Source organism: Protopterus annectens, chromosome 1.part0, assembly GCF_019279795.1.
Source record: "Protopterus annectens isolate FY-2018-M chromosome 1.part0, PAN1.0, whole genome shotgun sequence".
NCBI classification, from domain to species: domain Eukaryota; kingdom Metazoa; phylum Chordata; order Ceratodontiformes; family Protopteridae; genus Protopterus; species Protopterus annectens.
The window spans coordinates 384,354,811-384,371,248 of NC_056725.1; the positions used below are offsets into that span (position 1 = coordinate 384,354,811).

Here is a 16,438-nt window from a genome sequence, read left to right on the forward strand (position 1 = left end):
GCTGCAGAGGTAGTTGTAGCCCTGGTGGAGTGGGATCTGATGTATACAGGCACTGATTTTCCATGAAATGAATAACAAAAGCATATGCAGTGGGCTATCCATTTTGAAATAGTCTGTTTGGAAATAGCCTTTCCTTGAGCACCTGTAGCATAGGACAGAAAGAGCTGCTCAGATTTCCTGAATGACTTTGTTCTGTCCAAGTAATAACGAAGTTGCCTGTGAATGTCCAAGGAATGTAGTAGCCTCTCTCCTTTGTTCTGTGGATTTGGATAAAAGGTAGGTAAATTAATAGTTTGATTCAGAGCTACACTGGATACTACCTTTGGCATGAAGGTAGGGTTGGTTCATAAGGAAACCCTGTCCTGATGGAAAATGATGAATGGTTGCACAGACATGAGGGCCTGTAGCTCCGAAACCCTGCGTGCTGAGGTAATAGCCAGAAGGAAGGCTGTTTTCCACGACAAGTATTGTAGCTCTGTTGAAGAAGCCGGCTCAAAAGGAGGCAGGGTCAGCTTTTCCAATACGAAGTTGAGGTCCCAAGCTGGGGCTGGTGGTTTCCGTGGGGGTTTTATATTTTTTGCCCCTCTGAGGAACTGCCTTAATAGAGGATGTGAGAATAAAGAAGGATCTGTATTGTATTGTGCTGAAATGGCTGATGTGTGGATCTTGATGGAGGAGAAGGAAAGGCCACTGTTTAACATCTCAGCTAGGTACTGTAAAATTTGAGGTATATTTATTACCCAAGGATTCTCGCTCTTTTCTTGATTCCAGGAACAAAATCGTTTCCATTTGGCAGAGTAGGTTTTTCTAGTAGAGGGTCTCCTGGCCTCCAAGATAACATCCTGCACCTCCTTGGAGAGGAGAGTCTGTTGGAAAATTAAGGTATTCTCCATGCAGCTAGATTTAAGGTTTTGAGCTGGCTGTGAAGGGTTTTGTAGTTGTGCTGGGACAACAGAAGAGGAACTAGAAGTAGAATCCATGGTGGTGAGTGTGACAGGCTCTTTAGGAGGGGATACCAGTGTTGTCGTGGCCAGTCTGGAGCAATGAGAATCATTTGTGGCCTCTCTGCTCTGGTTTTTAATAGAACTTTGGTCAGTAGAGGTAGAGGCGGGAAGGCATAGACTGTCAATGTTGTCCAATTGAAAGAGAGTGCGTCCACTTTCCAGGCCTGTGGATGATAGGTCCTTGAACAGAATTTCTCCAACTGGTAATTTCTGTGGGTAGCAAATAGATCTATGTCTGGCTGTCCCCATGCCTGAGTTATCTTTGAGAAGACTTGAGGATGCAACTTCCATTCGTGTGGGTCTGTCATATTTCTGCTTAAGCTGTCTGCCAGTGTGTTTTCCTTCCCTGGCAGGAATTGTGCCTGTAGTTGAATTTGTAATTCCAGTGCTGTGTTCCACAGGGTCATAGCTTGCCTGCACAGGGGGTATGAATGAGTCCCCCCCTGTTTGTTTATGTACCACATGGCTGTGGTGTTGTCTGTCCTTATTAATAGCTGACCTGGATGCAGTAGGTCTTTGAAGGTCATAAGAGCATTTTGCACAGCTAGCATCTCCTTTTGGTTGATGTGTAGGTGCTTCTCTTTTTGGGACCATTTTCCCTGAATGCACTGATCTGCCATGTGTGCTCCCCAGGTGTAGTCTGAGGCGTCTGTTGTGATGATTTGAGTTGCTTGAGGTAAACAGAAAGGGAGACCTGTGTTTCTTTGGCATGCTTGAGCCCACCACAAAAATTCCTTTTGAAGGCATGGAATGAGTGGTATAATTGTTTCCAAGCTGTGGCTGTGTTGAGACCATAAGTTTTTTAGGTACCATTGTAGTTTCCTCATATGCAGCTTTGCACATGGTATTAGTAGGATGCAAAATGCCATGAACCCCAGAGCCTGCAGGACTTTCCTTGCAGTTAGTCTGGTTAAAGTTGCCATTTTGTTGAAGTATTGAAACAGTTGCCCTTGTTTGTCTGGCGTGAGGTAGACCATCTGGGTTGTTGTATTTAAGCTGGCACCCAGGAAAATTATCTGTTGAGAAGGTATTAGTTTTGATTTCTTTTTGTTCACTGTGTAACCCAGGTAGTTGAATAGTTTTATTACAAACGCCAGATGCTGCAACAGAATGTCCTTGCTGTCCACTTGGATCAGGCAGTCATCCAGATATGGGTAGATTTGTATTCCTTGTTGTCTGCAGAAGGCAATTACTGATGCCAGGCAATTCATAAACACTCTGGGAGCAGTAGACAAGCCAAATTGCAATGCAGAGAATTGGTAATGGGTTGAACCTGCAAGAAATCTGAGGTATCTTCTGCAATCTTGTCTGATAGGGACATGCAGGTATGCCTCCTTGAGGTCCAACGTTACCAGCCAAGACTCCTTGCCCAGCATGGGAAGAAGCTGCTGTAATGTGAGCATCTTGAATTTTGGTACCTCTAGATATGTGTTTAGAATAGATAGGTCTAAGATGGGTCTCCAATCTTTGTCCTTCCTTGGTACCAGAAATAGTCTTGAGTAAAAACCTTGACCTTGTTCTTTTGCAGGTACCTCTTGAATAGCTTTCATATCCATGAGAGCGGAAATTTGTCTTTGTGTCTCTGCCCTTTGATTTTGTGGCAGGTTTGGCATGCCTCTCATTTTTGGAAGGGTGTGAAAGTGGAACCTGTAGCCTCTGTCTATAATATCCAGAATCCATTTGTCTTTTGTAACAATGTGCCAGTTTTTTGAAAATAAGGCCAGTTTTCCGCCCAAAGGTGCTGCCATTATAGCTTTGTTTGGCAGGCATAGGGGGAAGTCATTGTGTCTGTTTTCTAAATGACTGTGGTCTATCTTCTCCACCTCTTGGGGTTGGTGCTTGCCACTGTCTAGCTCTGTAAGATCCTTGAGGTTGTCCTCTACCCCTTGGGCATCTGTATCTGCTCCTTTGGGGTCTGTCCATGTCTGGAAAGGACCAATTTTTTGAAGGCCAGTTTCTGCTGAAGCATGGAGGTTGTACCTGCAAGAAATATTTAACTGTTTGCATAGATTTCGCTTTTTCCTCCATTTTCTTTAGTACCTCCTCAGCTTTAACACCGAACAATACATCTTTTTGAAGTGGTGCATCTAATAACTTTGCTTTGACATGATCTGGTAAGGTTTGCTCTTTGAGCCAAGCATGTCTATGTATGACAGACCCCGTGACAGCAGCTCTACATGAGGCCTCTAAAGCATCAAAACCACACTGTAAGGTATGTTTCCCCACTTGTTCTGCTCCATGTAACAAATCCTGCAACTCTTTCAAATCTGGTTGTTCTGCTTGTCTCATTTTGTTTTTCAGCTGAGATAATAAAAAACTGTTAGTACTTTAACATATGAAATTGACAGTTTAATGCCCTCATGGTTAAAGTGGCTGATGTGTACACCTTTTTCCCCCACCTTTCTAATGCTCTGGAATCTCTCTCTGAAGGTAAAAGGTTTTTAGCAGTAGAGGCCTTAATCCCCTTGGGACCCTGTGAAATTGTTTCTGGGTCAGCAGTATGGCTTTTATAAAGGAACTGGTGAGAATCAGGAACCCGGTAATATCTGTCTGGTTTAACAGGGGCTGGAGGTAAAGCGTCTCGATTAAGACTGGCTTCTGCGTACACATCATCCAAAATATCTAAAACAGGAGGGATAGCCAGGGGCCTATGCTGGGGGAGCAGTAGAAATTCCCTGAGCCTTTTCTTGGAATCTGAGTAATCTTGGCCTTCCCAGTGGAAGTGCTCTCTCAATGTATGCAGGGTTTCCCCAAAAGAGTAGTCCTCAAGGGGGGAGACCGAGGGAATAGACTCCTCAGCATCAGAGTCTTCAAAAGGGGAATAGGCGTAATCCTGGTCCTCAGAATGGTCTGAGGTAATAGAAGCCTAGTCTAAGGAAGGGTAGTCTTCCTCCAACCTGGGTCTTTTGTCTGAGGGGGGTTGAGAACCCCTGATGAGAGTTATCAAATCCTCAGCCATTTTAAGCATCTGTTTTTTAGGTATGGGGCCTTGAGAGGAGGTCTGAGGACCCTGTTTTTTAGTATTCATTGCAGCTTTAGATTTAGTGAAGGATTTAATAGAGAAGGTGTTAGGCCTGAAGACGCCTTCAGAAATGGCAGGCCTCGCTAAATTTTCGGTTTCCCCGCCAAGAGTGGCGTCAGTATCTGCAGTGGGAATGGAGACCGAGGAACCTGCGACCTCGGGTACTGAAGTCACCGGTAAAATAGTTTCATCGGTAGTCAGGGGCTGCGTAGACGCCTCGCTGAGAACCGGAGAACCAGTAGTAGGCCTAAGCGTGGTCTTAGTACTCGGTGCAGGCCTCGGATGATGGTCCTTATCTTTGTGTCTTTTGCCTAAAACTGGCATCGGTGAATCCGACGACATGATATAATTACATTTTTTGCCAAAATAATGTAGGGCGAACTCCGCCCGCCGCTTAATAGTGCGCTTGTTAAACCTAGCACAAAAACGGCAGGCCGAGACGTCGTGGTCTAGCCCTAAGCAAGGTATACAAGAAAGAGTGAAAGTCCTTATGCGGTATTTGCTTCCCACAAGAAATGCAATTATTAACTTTGTCTGACATCGGTCTGAGGCAAGAAAAGTTTCCCCAACGGGGTACTTAGCTTTAAAGAAGACTTCAGCTGAAATACTGTTCGTAAATCTCAGGAGCTGGCCGACCGGCACTTGTGAACTGCTTCTGCTTCGGGCACCACGCGGCAAGAAAGACAGAAGAAAATGGTGTCGGCTGCCTCTTTTATACCCCTACCGCACTGACGTCAGGGAAGAAGCGACGACAACCGACACCGGACCTAGACTTTGGAATTCGGCCGACCGAGGACCCGCCTGATGGCAGGATAACCCAAGTGTAATGACTGCAGCTGTATGCACGATGAACATGTGAGTAAGTACAAAATGCTAAACACACTAAGGCAGTGGGCACAATACTGGATAACCAAGTTTTAAACATCTAACGCAATAATAAGCAGCCAATTATTAACACCAGTCAGATAAAGACCACCTAACTACATTCATTAAACATCCAGGTTAACGAAGCCGTAGGCTGCACTATCAAAAGGTAAAACAGACAATGGGCACATTGTGATTAAATCAGTGTGCCCAGAAGACAACAAAACGGAAGAGTTAGTCCATGTTAGGAGGATGTGAAGTGAAAGCTGTGGAAAGGCTGGAAATTGGAAAAAAAGTGAAAGAATACTAGATGTGATAAGGAGTGAATAGAAGGAGATGATCTAATAAGAAGGGTAAGGGGGAGAGAGATAGAGAGCTAGGAAAGTCAGGAAATGAGGGACAGTAAGAAAACAAGACTCCCCCTGGTAAGAAAATGCAGAGTATGAGTAAGTTGAGACTTAAGGAGAGGTGTGAAGATAGTGACAGGAAGGTCTGAAGCAGAAAGGGACAGAGTGGGTGGGGAGTAAAAAAGCAGGGTTGACAAGTGAGTAAAAGGGGAGTTAACAGTGTAAAGGATAATGAACTGGAGAGCAACAATTAAGAGTTGTAAGAGGGATATCTAATGACAGGGATGGTGTTTAAGTGGATAATTATGAAAGGCAGCACCCACAAGAGTGCCATATCAAAATGATAAAAAAATATACATGCATTGCCAGTATTTATAAAATGAAATGCAAGCGTGTTAAAATTACTGTTAGTACAAAGCAACAGTATGATTAGAGAGTAATCAGCCATAAGCATGCAGATTTAATGAAAAATGTAAGAAACACAGACTGTATGTGAAAGTGCATTAGAAACTATGAGCATTCTAATACTAAATATGAAACAAAGTCAAACAAAGCTCTAATGCGATATTTCATACTAAGAATGCCATTGCAACAGTTAGAAAAACACAAGTGGTCAAACAAAGTCTTCATGTATGTGTGTGTTTTAAGTGCCATTATAACAGCCACTGGGGATGCACAAGCCAGTACATTTCTTTGTGCCGGTCCCAAGCCCGGATAAATGGGGAGGGTTGTGTCAGGAAGGGCATCCGGCCTAAAAATTCTGCCACATAACTTATGGCGTGAAAATTTCATATTTCCATACCAGATCGGTTGAGGCACAGGTTAACAACGACCGCCACCAGCACTGTTAGCCAACAGGGTGCTGGCGGAAATTGGGCTACTGTTGGCCGAAGGAGAAGAGGAGGGCAAAGGCATGCCCAAAGGCAGGAAGAGAGGAGAAAGGTTAGGAGTGTAGCAGTGAGGGTTGGAACTTTGAATGTTGGCAGTATGACTGGTATAGGAAGAGAGCTAGCTGATATGATTGAGAGAAGGACGGTTGATACATTGTGCGTGCAAGAGACCAGATGGAAGGGAAGTAAGGCCAGGTGTTTAGGAAACAGGTTCAAATTATTCTATCATGGTGTGGATGGCAGGAGAAATGGGGTAGGGGTTATACTAAAGGAACTATATGCCGAGTGTTTTAGACGTGAAGAGAGTGAATAACAGAGTGATTTTTATGAAGCTCGAAATTGATGGTGTAATGATGAATGTTGTTAGTGCATATGCTCCACAAGTTGGGTGTGCGATGGATAAGAAAGAGAAATTTTGGAGTGAGTTGGATGAAGTTGTGGTGAGTGTACCCAAGGGTGAGAGACTAGTGATTGGAGTGGACTTTAATGGGCATGTTGGGGCAGTGAACAGAAGGGATGAGGAAGTGATGGGTAGGTACGGTGTTAAGGAGAGGAATGCAGAAGGTCAGATGATTGTGGATTTTGCGAAAAGGATGGACATGGCTGTGGTGAATACGTATTTTAAGAAGAGGGAGGAGCATAGGGTGACATACAAGAGTGAAGGAAGATGCGCACAGGTGGATTATATCCTATGTAGGAGGGCCAGTCTGAAGGAGATTTGAGACTGTAAAGTGGTGGCAGGGGAAAATGTAGTTAAGCAGCATAGAATGGTGGTCTGTAGGATGACTTTGGTGATCAAGAAGAGGAGGAGGAGTGTGAAAGCAGTGCCAAGGATTAAATGGTGGAAGTTAAAAAAGGGTGATTGTGAAGTGGAGTTTAGGGAAGAGTAAGGGAGGCAGTGGAGAGTTACCGAATAGCTGGGTAACTACAGCAGAACTAGTAAGGGAGACTGCTAGAAAGGTGCTTGGTGTGACATCTGGACAGAGGAAGGAGGACAAGGAGACCTGGTGGTGGAATGCGGAAGTACAGGAGAGTATACAGAGGAAGAGGCTGGCGAAGAAGAAGTGGGATTGTCAAAGAGATGAAGAAAGTAGACATGAGTATAAGGAGATGAGGCGCATGGCAAAGAGAGAGGTGGCGAAAGCTAAGGATAAAGCATATGGAGAGTTGTATGAGAGATTGGACACTAAAGAGGGAGAAAAGGACCTGTGCCAATTGGCTAGACAGAGGGACAGAGCTGGGAAAGATGTGCAGCAAGTAAGGGTGATAAAGGATAGTGAGGGAAAGGTACTCAAGAGAGGAGAGTGTGTTGAGTAGATGGAAAGAGTATTTTGAGAGGCTGAATGAAGAGAATGAGAGAGAGAGAAGGTTGGATGATGTGAGGATAGTGAATCAGGAAGTGAAACAGATAAGCAAGGAGGAAGTAAGGACAGCTATGAAGAGGATGAAGAATGGAAAGGCTGTTGGCCCAGATGACATCCCAATGGAAGCATGGAGGTGCTTAGGAGAAATGGCAGTGGAATTTTTAACTAGATTGTTTAATGAAATTTTGGAAAGTCAGAGGATGCCTGAGGAGTGGAGAAAAAGTGTTTTGGTACCTATCTTTAAGAATAAGGGTGATGTGCAGAGCTGCAGTAACTACAGAGGGATAAAATTGATCAGTCACAGCTTGAAGTTATGGGAGAGAGTAGTATAAGCTAGGTTAAGAAGGGAGGTGATGATTAGTGATCAGCAGTATGGTTTCATGCCAGGAAAGAGCACTACAGATGCAATGTTTGCTCTGAGAGTGTTATTGGAGAAATACAGAGAAGGTCAGAAGGAGTTGCATTGTGTCATTGTAGACTTGGAGAAAGCATATGACAGGGTGCCTACAGAAGAGTTGTGGTATTGTATGAGGAAGTCGGGAGTGGCAGAGAAGTATGTAAGAGTGGTACAGGATATGAATGAGGGTAGTGTGACAGTGGTGAGGACTGCAGTGGGAGTGACAGATCCATTTAAGGTGGAGGTGGGATTACATCAAGGATCAGCTCTGAGTCCTTTCTTATTTGCAGTGGTGATGGACAGGTTGACAGATGAGATCAGACAGGAGGCCCCGTGGACTATGATGTTTGCAGATGACATTGTGATCTGTAGTGAGAGTAGGAATCGGGTTGAGGAGACTCTGGAGAGGTGGAGATATGCTCTAGAGAGCAGAGGAATGAAGGTCAGCAGGGCTAAGACAGAATATATGTGTGTAAATGAGAGGGAGGGTAGAGGAATGGTGAGGATGCAGGGAGTAGAGTTGGTAAAGGTGGACGAGTTTAAGTACTTGGGATCAACAGTTCAGAGTAATGGTGAATGTGGAAGAGAGGTGAAGAAGAGAGTACAGGCAGGGTGGAAAGGGTGGAGAAGAGTGTCAGGAGTGATTTGTGACAGACGGGTACCTGTAAGAGTGAAAGGGAAGGTCTGCAAGACAGTAGTGAGACCAGCTATGTTATATGGGTTGGAGACAGTGGCATTGACAAAAAGGCAGGAGTCAGAGCTGGATGTGGCAGAGTTAAAGATGTTAAGATTTGCACTCGGTGTGACTAGGATGCATAGGATTAGGAATCAGTATATTAGAGGGTCAGCTCATGTTGGACAGTTTGGAAACAAAGCAAGAGAGATGAGATTGCGTTGGTTTGGACATGTGCTGAGGAGGGATGATGGGTATATTGGGAAAAAGATGCCAAGGATGGAGCTGCCAGGTAAGAGCAAAAGAGGAAGGCCTAAGATAAGGTTTATGGACGTGGTGAGAGAGGACATGCAGGCGGTTGGTGTGACAGAGCAAGATGCAGAGGATAGGAAGAAATGGAAAGAGATGATCTGCTGTGGCGACCCCTAACGGGAAAAGCCGCAAGATGATGATGACAACAGACCCCTCAGTGAAGGCTACTTTATCATTTTATTATAAAAATCAGTACACAGATCAAAATCTTTGCTTGGTTAAGCTTTATGAGCCAAGGAATAATCCAACTGTGGAAAAGAGGCCAAAGAATATAAAATGCGAGTGTCAAACAGCCTAAAGTTACGTACTGCCAATAAACAACCCATTTAGACATGTCCCTAAAAAGAAACATAAGTACCGCACAGCTCTAGGTACGGGTGTGTGAAATGATTGATACAGAGCAATCTTTAACTTCAGTCATAAAATACAGTGGTTCAGACTAACTAAATGCTTATATGACAAGTTGACAAGTATTTCCTTATCAGGGAGTTTTGGGTTTCCTTGCATAGCTCTTTCCTAGAACATCTTCTCCACTTAATGCAAATGTATGTGGAACACAGGAATATTCTTCATACCAAAGTTTAGATGAGGCATATTACCAAGTAAAGTACAGCCTCCTTATCATAAAGCGCAATCAGCATTAAGAAGCATCAGTAAGATGCAATGCTAGTGACCTGGGTAAAGGAGAAGTACAGGGCACTGATGGTCAGGCAGAATAGAAACTGATCAGTCCTGAGACATTTCTCCTCTCTTATAGACTGACTATGCTGTATCTTCTATAGTCTTACTCCAAGCAGACAGATGGAGGCAGTGATGATAGAGAAGAGCATGAAAGGAATGGGCAGTGTGGGAATTCAGTCATATGAAGTACCCAATAAACTGACTCCCCCAGGTTTCTTCCACTGCTGCACAGTAGCTCCAAAAACTTCATCTTTATTTGTTTTCATTTATTTATTTACATATGTCAGTCAACGGATCATCAGCCCTTCCAGCACACCAATAGTCTTATTCATTCCCCTGTCCTATCTGGCATTAATATTCCACATCATCCCACCAAAGAAAGCTTGTTTATATCGGGAGAGGGATTACCTTATCAGTAACTGTGGCTTTCTGCTAGGCAGAGGAAAATAAGAATCAGGTACTGGCAAGCCATTACCTTATCAGTAACTGTGGCTTTCTGCTAGGCAGAGGAAAATAAGAATCAGGTACTGGCAAGCCATTAGGGGTGACTAGTTTGGACTATTTTTCTACAAAATACTACTCCTCTGACTTTTTTAATTTCTCCATTTCTTTTGGGTTTCTAATAGCATGACTGGACTGGACCCCATTCCTAAGTCAAAGTACTACTAAAGTTCATGAAATTAGTATTGTTTCAATCGTTGATGTTAACCAGAAATGCTCATCACAGCACCTGCAATGTGGCCAGTAATAACTCCATCTGCAATTCATATGGAGTTACATGTATTGGTAACATATCTGAATACGACTGGAGATTCATTTTTATAAAACTCATTGCTCCTACTACTATTGGGACTGTCTGGGTATCATTCTTCCACATTGCTCTCATTTTTGCCTGAAAATCCTGATATTTTATGATTTTGTGTCTCTCTGTATGCAAGACACTGTAGTCACTGGGTGTAGTGATTTCAATGGTCAATGCTACTTTTGTCTTCTTTTCATGGACCACTCTCTGGTTTTCTCGCATCTATCTTTTGGACTGTTGGTAATGGGTTATCCCATGTGATGTAGACTTCATCATTCCTATGATGCTTTGTGGCTCATTTTTCCAGTGTTTTTCAGCCAATTCAATACCATAATGTTGGCACAATCCCTAGTGCAACAGTCTTGCCACATTATTATGCATTTCAGTATACAGTCCTTCTGCCATTAGTATGTCACAACCAGGAACAAAGTGTGCGACTGTTTCCAATTCTGTTTTACAAAACCTACATTTATCTGTTTCTCCCACATGTTTAATGGACTTTGTAAACCAATGTGTATGTAGCCCACTATATTAGGCCGCCAATATTAACCTTTCATCTTTTGGTTTGAATTCGTCTCTCCTTGACCCACTCCTGCATTCGATCTGGATCCACATGAGGTTCTTCCAGGAGTTTTCTATACTTGAAACTATATTTATGCATTTTCCACATTTCTTGCCTTCTCATCTGATCATTCACCTTATATTCTTCCCTTTGTTTTTGGCACATTCAGTTGTTGATTTTTATTTACCTCTGGTTTAATTTCCATTTCCGCTTGATGCCGATATGCTTCTTAGATTTATTCTCCTCATCTTTCCAAACTTTCACTACGTTTGGGTCTTGTGAGGTCAGCAAATATGTGTGCAGTCCCACGATTGCAGATCTACACATGTAATCAATTTCAAGGAGGCCCATACCTTCTTCAGAACAGGGAATATATAATCTTGGTATGCACTGATTTTTAAAAATCATTTGACGAGTATGAAGCATCCTTCTTGTTTTCCTATCAAATCTGACCAACACCTTTTGGGTCCAGTTAATCACTCCAAAACTGTAAGCTAGGACAGGAAGAGCTAATTGGTTTATAGCTTGAATTTTGTTCCAAGATGTGAACGCTGTTTTCAGAATTAATTTAAGTATTCTAAAATATCCCTAAGTTTTATTCACATTTGTAAATGTTTTATTATTGATCCTTCATCAATTTGAAAATATTTATACACTCCCTCTTGCTCAAGTTCTTTTATATCACATTCTTGTCCCAAACTGATGTTTGCTTGGTGCTGCAGCTTTCTTGCTTTAAAGGCTGATTATGCACATTTATCAAGATCAAATGACCTTCCTATATCATCTGAAAACGTTTTGACTACTTGCAGTAGTGCTTGCAGTTCCTCATCTGATGACTATACAATTTTAAATCATCAAAAAAGAGAAGATGAGAAATGTTTACACTTTGTTGTTTTCTAGGAGCCAAATTATAGCCATGGCTTAATCTGTTAAATAAACAGCTTAACTGGTTAAGGGCAAGACAGAATAGCAGCAGTGACAGGGAAACACCTTGGAATATCCCCCTTTGAATTTGTATTCCTGGAATAATAATTTGTCCTTTATCATGGCTTAATTGCAAAGTGGTTTGCCACTGATTCATGGTCACTGTAATGTAATCGATCAGTGTAGGGTGTATCTTACACATTTTTAAGTACTCTTATATACGAATGTGGGATACTGTCAAATGCTTTTTTGTAGTCAATCCATGTCATACTTAGATTCTTCCCCTTTTTACAGTTTTCCTTTTACACTTCTCACATGTCGAGGTTTGATGGAGTGACACCTAATGGGGGAGTATTATCATCACCACATGAGGAGGTCTAATTCAGTGACACATTATTGGGGGTATTATCATCACTACATGATGAGGTCCAATGCGATGCCACGTAACCGGGGGTATTATCATCACTACATGATGAGGTCTGATGGGGTGACACATTATGGGGGGTATTACCATCATCACATGAGGTACGATGGAGTGACATATAATCGGGGGGTATTATCATCACCACATGATGAGGCCTGATGGGGTGACACATTATGGGGGTGTATTGTAATCACCACATAATGAGGTCCGATGGGGTGACACATAATGGGGGGACTATGATTTTATTTAACAACAAATGATCCTTTGTTCCATATGACTTTCTTTGATTGCCCTTTAGTTGTATGCCATAATTGAGTTTTCTTCTAAATGACTACAAACTCTGTCATCACCAATTCTGGTTTACAGTTTATACATTCGCCGGAAGGTAAGTTATTGGTCTATAATTTTTAGGGTAGCTTGCAGGTTCACTCTTAAGTAGGAGCACTATTTTTCCTGTTCTTAGTCAGGTTGGTGTCTGCTCAGGGTGTGCATATAAATAGTTCTTACTCATGGCTAAATCTTTGTGCAAAGATGTTAATATTTTAACCAGAAGTTAGGTAGTGCATCTGGACCTGGGGTTTTCCAATTAGAGGCTTCTTTTAACTTTGTTTCAATTTCTCTGGCTGTTACTTCATCCTATTTCCTATCCTGTACCTTTAAACTTCTTATTCTTTCTTTTACTTCTATCCATTTAGCATCTTGTTATTTTCCACAGGATCTTCATAAATACTTCTCCAAAATATATCTATTTCTTCTCTTTCTTGGTGGCCTTTCAGTTCCTTTTACCTTGTTTCCCAATTCTCGATAAAACTTTCTTGGGTCATCCATAAATTGCTTATTTTGTACTTTTCGTATATATTTATCAGGTTCCTATCAGATGACCAAAGACGCATTATATTGACTGCATCTTTGTCGAACTTAAAACAACGAAAACGCAAAATAGCGAAGTGGCTTTTAAGCAAATTCTTTCCCAGGACAAGAATTTGCTTGGCCACTTCCGTTACTTTGCCGTTTTTGGCACTGTAGTGCGAACTCAGAGTTGGTATGTTTAAGTAGGGGGTGTGGGGGAAAAAATCTCTGTTCTGAGTTTTCGAGATTGTAAGCTTTCACTTACATGTGATCGATTATTCATCGTTCGCTTTTTTAATCGTTCAGTGATATAATACAGACCCTATTTTTCTGTCTTCTAAGTTTTTCTGCCTGTGCTGATACTTTTAGTTTATTACTTGTGATACTGCATGATAAATCCTGATCTGTTTTAATACTGTGCATTGTTTTCATCACTTCTATCTTTCTGAGTATATTTGTTGATCTATTCCCTCTTCTATACTCTTCTAACAGTGACACTTCTTGTCTTAATTGCTTTATAGTTTTCTCTATTCGATACTTCCATGATGGTATTCGATTTCTCCCCTTCCTTTCCCCTACTACCCTGAGTTCTTGTGGTAGAATTTTATCTATTACTAATTTAGCTGCACAGTAATATATCTCATTTACTTCTGTTATATCACATGGATCTCTATGAACAGTCCTAATTACTATGTTCATTTGTTTTACCAAACTTCTAGCTTTTTGGGTTTTATTGACCTTCTACAATCTATTTCTTTCATTGATCTTAATATGTCTATCGCTATTAAATCAAGCAACTCTTCTCTTAGCTCACTTTTTGTACCTCTACCCTACCTCTGTAGGATGGCAGGTGTAGTTCAAAGCTTGCTGCATTAGAACCAAATGGATGTCTCCTTCCACACCTGTACCATAACTAGAGTGCTTATGAACTCTCAGCCATGCTGGCAGGACTTCAGTTAACGCCATCCCGTGAATGGATAAGTGAATGCTGTTTATTTACACCATTTCTTCCCCCACCCAGCTTCTGCCATCTACTGGGCCCTTAAATTAGGTCACTGGAGCTACAGTCAGTGCTCCTTCTCTGTATGCTACACAACCAACACCCGATTCACATTTTAAGTATCATTTTTCCCCTATTTACTTTCTGACTTGGTCTGTAGACCTGGGGTCCCACTGGGCCAAGGGCTGATTATCAAGGGAAGACCTCAGCACTGGGTTCTAGAAGTATTCACACTAAGGTGCCCACACATTCTTGCACTCCTTTCACTTAACCCTTTAAACCTACCTTATGCACTATGAGGCACACGCATCACAACTATGATGGACAGTAGGAACATCCTTCACACCTCCCCAGGAAAAGTGACTTGGGTTTCAGGTGCTCGCTCATTTCTCCCAGCCCACTCTCTATTGCCTGAGTTGCTGCTTGAAGCAGGCTATCAGTGGTAGAAGTAGATACCATGTCACTATACTGGAGAGGCTGACCCTTTAAATCACATTACTAGTTCTCTCTTCCATAAAGACATTACTGTCTGCCTCTTCCGCAAATCTGAAGAAATCTGTCACTGTGTGTTTACTTACTGATTTATTTCTCACTTGCATGTACTGTACAAATTCTTTGTGATTATAAAATGTGTAAATGCCACTGATGCATATTTCAGGTCAAGGCTAAAAAGGGTCTTGGTCTAGATCAATCATTCAGTCTAAGGTACACTAGCTAATTCCATTTTCAGATGAACAGGTTGTGTTAGGTCCGATGACCTGCAGAGAGATCAGCAACACTAAGGACCATACCAGTTTCCTGAAGAAGATGTACAAGGTGTCAGACAGGTGAACAGAAACAAAAAGTATAACATAACAGTCCGTATAGTTACAGTATATTTACCATACTAACAAGCCAGATAAGAGATGTTATGGAGACTTTGAGAACCGAACGGAACATCTGGGAGAAAGGAGGCAATGACAGCTGGTGTAGAAAATAAAAAAGAAACAATGGTTGCGTAATAGCACAGTGGCCAGATTTCCATGTGTGACTTTTCCGGAACTGATTTGTGATGAAGAAGGATTGAGCTGTATCAAGAAGAAAGCAGCAACTAATAACAGCTTCCTTTTCCCCAGACAGAGGATCTGAATAGCAGCTGGTAAAACATGGTGAAGGTCCTAGGCTTATGCTGAAATGTATTAGGAAAGTACATTGAGATATGAGAGACATAGGTACTAATGCACACCTCACATCCAGTACAGTGCATACTGTTGTTGGGTGGTGGTAGGTGGGTCAGGGGAACATTCAGGCAATCTGGGCTGTATCTCACTCTAGAGACACCCACTTCATTTTGTGGAAACTATGGTTCCTACATGTCACCACAATTTGCCAAGCAGAAAGAAAAGACATCAGCAGCTCCAGTCTGAAGAAATAACCCAATACACTGGGCTGTCATATTTAGCTAACCTCTGAGAGGGGAAAGGACCTTAAGACATAGCTTACCATCTAATCTAAAAAGTAATAAAACAAAAAAGTAATGAGAGAGAAAGGCAGACAGGGAGAGAAGAATTTAAAAGTGAAGAATGTATACAGCAACAGATGCCAGCCATCTGCATCTGCAAAGGGCAGTATTCCTGCCACCTCACAAACCCAGTGCTATCTCCCCATTTTTTTATTTAATATGTACAATACAAATTTGTTATAAGCTAAACTTTTCAAAATACCTTCTGTTATTTTTGCAAAAATAGGCTTTCTCATCTAAAAATGACAAAATAAAAAAGGCCAGGAAGAGTCACTGCATACTAGATATGCAGTGACACAGAGGAGTTAGCCATCAACGCAGCTAATGTAAGGAAAACAAATAAGTTCCTTTCTTGAGACAACAAATAGTGATGTATAAGAAATACTATAGTATACTGGAAAATGCTACTGTTATTTTCTGCTCATGATTTATCTTTATGTGTTCTTTGAGATGTCATTGTTAAACAAGAGCAAATAACCTCAAGTGTACATACAGATCTTCCATTCTGCTCCAGCTACCGAAGATGAACTAAAACGAATATTTACATCAGCAATGTGACCTGAAATGCTGAAACACCATCTGTATATTAGCACTAAGTGGTCTATTCAAAGAAAGCAGCAACTAATCCAAGTGTTTTCTTGTTTTCACAAGTCATTGACTTTTTTACAGTTTAGAACTTCGAAAGCTTAAAACTTTATATTTACTGAGAAATAGATGGTTACATAACAGGTTCAAGGACAAACGTGGAGAGAAGCACACTGTAAATGAACAAAGTATTTGTTATACATATGGAAACTGTCTGACAATCTGCCAAGTCTATCC

At 41.8% G+C, this 16,438-nt stretch overlaps 1 protein-coding gene across 1 annotated transcript in view; it reads right to left on the bottom strand.

Moving 5' to 3' along the window:
* The window catches only part of TTC7A (tetratricopeptide repeat domain 7A), a 2,391,665-nt gene that overhangs the window by 1,940,209 nt on the left and 435,018 nt on the right, over positions 1-16,438 (bottom strand). The gene's annotated exons all lie outside the window — the stretch shown is intronic.